This window comes from Pseudoliparis swirei, chromosome 22 (genome assembly GCF_029220125.1).
Source record: "Pseudoliparis swirei isolate HS2019 ecotype Mariana Trench chromosome 22, NWPU_hadal_v1, whole genome shotgun sequence".
Taxonomy (NCBI): Eukaryota; Metazoa; Chordata; class Actinopteri; order Perciformes; family Liparidae; genus Pseudoliparis; species Pseudoliparis swirei.
The window spans coordinates 22,972,570-22,976,481 of record NC_079409.1 but is presented as its reverse complement, the minus strand read 5'-3'; the positions used below and the strand labels follow the sequence as shown (position 1 = coordinate 22,976,481).

At 45.8% G+C, this 3,912-nt stretch overlaps 1 protein-coding gene across 2 annotated transcripts in view; it reads right to left on the bottom strand.

The window, feature by feature from the left end:
• Positions 1-633, bottom strand: part of LOC130212858 (zymogen granule membrane protein 16-like) — a 46,970-nt gene extending 46,337 nt beyond the window's left edge. For both annotated transcript variants that reach the window (XM_056444117.1, XM_056444115.1), the window contains exon 1: positions 58-633. The gene's annotated coding sequence lies outside the window, so the exon portion shown is untranslated. The remainder of the gene's footprint in view (positions 1-57) is intronic.
• Between the last annotated feature and the right edge of the window lie 3,279 nt (positions 634-3,912).

The following is a 3,912-nucleotide window of genomic DNA, read 5'->3' as shown; positions in this document are numbered from 1 at the left end:
CAATGTATTCATCTTGTTTTTATCTTTTCATCAAGTTTATTATTTTTGTCTCCTCACCGGAGTGTGCCGGTGGTTCGGCTGGCGAGCCTCGGCCCCGTGTGGCGGTGCTTCCTCACCGCCATGACGCTTCACCGGCGTGCCAGAGTCCCCGCGTTGCTGCGTTGATGCGTTGATGCGTTGCTGCGTTGATGCGTTGATGCGTTGCTGCGTTGATGTGTTGCCGTGCGTGCGATGCCGGCCTCGGCAGCCGGCCTTTGTGACGACTTCAATCTGGAGCTTGTGGCTCGGGGACGGTGGAGTTAGCACGATGCTACGATGGAGTTAGCACGATGCTACGGTGGAGTTAGCAAGATGCTACAGTGGAGTTAGCACGATGCTATGGTGGAGTTAGCACGATGCTACGGTGGAGTTAGCACGATGCTACGGTGGAGTTAGCACGATGCTACGGTGGAGTTAGCACAATGCTACGGTGGAGTAGGCGTAGTCTACCTGGAACGATCGCGCGCTTGTCTTTTAATTGGCCGGCGCGGTGTGTTGCTGGATGCCGTTGCGTTGCCTTCGCGGTTGAACCCAGATGAACTGTGTGGGCGGAGCTCTGAGCGGCTTCAGCCCGGAGCAACGGGTGGAGGAACGAGAGCGGCGGTTTGTGTTTAACCTTCGTCTGAATGTCGCTCAACAGCTTTGTGCTTCCCCACAACCCAGAAGCCCCCCCCCCCCCAGTTGGTGTGTTTGAGCTTCACAGCAGGGGGCCTGCAGTTCCAGAGATATGTGGGGGTGGCGTGTGTGTGTGTTTCTGCACAGGCGTGTGTGTGTGTGTGTGTGTGTGTGTGTGTGTGTGTGTGTGTGTGTGTGTGTGTGTGTGTGTGTGTGTGTGTGTGTGTGTGTGTGTGTGGCTTGTCCCTGGATGTGCTAATGTGATAATTGAGTATTCGAAGTTCACACGGCGTCTCAGAATAACTTTGTCACTTCTTGATGACATTCCTCAGCCGAGATGAACCGGTCTTATTTGTAGTTGTTGTTCTTTAGGCATGTGGCCACATCACATCACATTTTGTGAACCCACTTCATTTGTTAAAACATGTTTGAAAGCCCTGTAAACGTGCTCATAGATTAGTATTCTTTTGTGGATGTTAAAACTACTGTGAAAATAAATCTATTATTTATGGGATTTTCTTTTGAAATCTTTGTGTTTCTAGACTTCATTTTCACATTTAACAAGATAATAATGAAGTGTTCGAAACACAGAGATGTGAGACTCACCCAGCAGAGAAGCTTTCAATGAGACTGAATGATGCTCTCTCTCTCTCTCTCTGTCTCTATGTCTCTCTCTCTCTCTCTCTCTCTCTCTCTCTCTCTCTCTCTCTCTCTCTGTCTCTCTCTCTCTGTCTCTCTATGTCTCTCTCTCTCTCTGTCTCTATGTCTCTCTCTCTCTCTCTCTCTGTCTCTATGTCTCTCTCTCTCTATGTCTCTCTCTCTGTCTCTCTCTCTCTCTCTCTCTGTCTCTATGTCTCTCTCTCTCTCTCTCTCTCAAGAAGCCCATTAAAGGAGCCACCACTGCGCCCTGAGGACCGGTGCTCCGCGTCCAGAGGCTCTCGTCCGCTGCCCGTTGAGCTGGAGGAGCTGAGGAGGAGATGCGTTCAGGAGCCAGCAGGTCATCACAGCTCCAGGCGAACACATCACAGGCAAACCAGAAAGGCACTCTCTGGCTTTCAATAGTGATCACTTCTCCCACACTTACACTGGACACACAAACACACACACACATACACACACACACATCACATGTCAGAGAAATCGATGAACAAGCAAATGTACACTGGCTGTGAACCAAGTCATTCTAGAAGTATTCATGTTTTTTGATTTTGTGTGAGATCGAGTGTATATATATATAGATATACATATATTTATATATATATATTTATATATATAAATATATATTTATTTATATATATATTTATATACATTATTTATATCTAAATATATATATATTTATATATATTTAGATATATAAATATATATATATATGACTTGAGAAAACGAGGATAGTTGAAGAGTTGAATCCAGAAAGTGAAAAATGTTTAGCAAACAAAAGGAGGAAGAGGAGGAGGAGGAGGAGCAGGAGAAGGGGCGTAAAAGGAGGCGTTGTCGGAAGGAGAAGAGAGGAGGGTTAGGGTTGGCGGCTCGCTGTCGGACCAGCATCGACACAACGGCAGCATTTGCCTAATCCCCTGGTAATGGCAGCTTAGCACCTCCTCGGACACACAGACACTCCCACTGCCTCCTCCTCCTCTCTTCTCCTCTCCTGCCCTCTTCCCTCCTCATTTGCATAACATTAGGAACGTTCAGGCGCCCCAACAAGGCCCCATTGTGCGCCTGTTGGTTTTGGGTCCCCGAGGCTTTGGAGAGGAGCAGAGTGAGTCCGGACGTCCAGAGGCTCTGGGGCTCAGAGGCGCCGACCCAATTGCAGATGTGAGCCCAAAAAACATCAGCAACAACGTCTTGAAGGTCGCCGCGGGCCTCGGCTGAGGGGCGTGGTCTGTTTCCAGGGTCAATGATCAGGCTGGAGGGTCGCCGTGGAGACGGTCTTACCTCATGCCACCGTAGATCTGGAAAATATCAAATTAACAATACATAAAATTACAAATATTGTAAATTGTAGTTTTATATTCCTTCGCACCACTTCTTAGTGACAGTCGATTTCCCTCATGTCATAAAACATATAATCCACAGGTTAATCTTGTAGCTGCAGGAATATACTTTACATCATTTTACTGTTTAACAGTTTTAGAAATACACCCTAAATATCCTCAATGTGCGTTTGGCTCTCACGTGATGCTCAGAACGCCGACATCAGCATTTATTTAGATCCTCACAGAATGATGCACATTATACATCAGGAGAGAAGAGCTCATTCACCCTCATCACACGCTGAGCTCTGATGTCCTGATGTGAGGTCAAAGGTCAGGGATGTCTATGTGTACAGATTGTAAAGCCCTCTGAGACACATTTCTAATTTGTGAAAATGGGCTCTACAAATAAACTGAATTGAATTGAACTGATAGCAACGGAGCCGTGAGAACACAGCGGTGTGTCTAGCAAAGCTCTACTCGTTATTATCTGAGTTATTGGAAACTAAACATGTGCTGAGTGACAGTGTTAACTCTTTATCCCTCCGGTGACCTTTGAGGTCAATTTGACGATGTTTAAAGTCTCAAAATATATGATCGACATCATGTTTTTTGCTTCATATTTCACGACTTTTCCTTATTACCTTCGCATTCTGAGAATGCGGAAGGTTATGTTTTGATCGCTGTGTATTTATTTATTTTGTATTTATTTATTTGTATGTGTGTTATTTGCATAACTCAAAAAGTATTAAACCGAATCGCATGAAATTAGGTGGGATGATTGGTTATTATCCGGGGACCATTTGGTTAGATTTTGGGATCGATCGGGTCAAAGGTCAAGGTCAAGGTCATGAAAAGGTACCAAAAAAGTGCCTGCGGCTAAGGTATGCGCTCTACCAAGTGCCCGTTCTAGTTTAAAGAGGACAGCTGGGTAAATATTAAATAAACATGATAACATGTTTTCAATGTCCTGAGCACACTAGAGCACATCGGTGTTCTTTGGGGTCAATTTGACCCCAGGCTGAAAAATCAACATGTTATAGATCTATTTTATAGGTTTAGGTTGTTTTGGATGAGGTCACTAGACTTCATTATCACATGTAACAATGTAATAATGACGTGTATGAAACAGAGAGATGTGAGACTCACCCAGCAGAGAAGCTTTCAATGACAATGAATGATGCTTGCTCTCTCTCTCTCTCTCCCCCTCTCTCTCTCCCCCTCTCTCTCTCCCCCCCTCTCTCTCCCTCCCCCCTCTCTCTCTCTCCCCTCTCTCTCTCCCTCC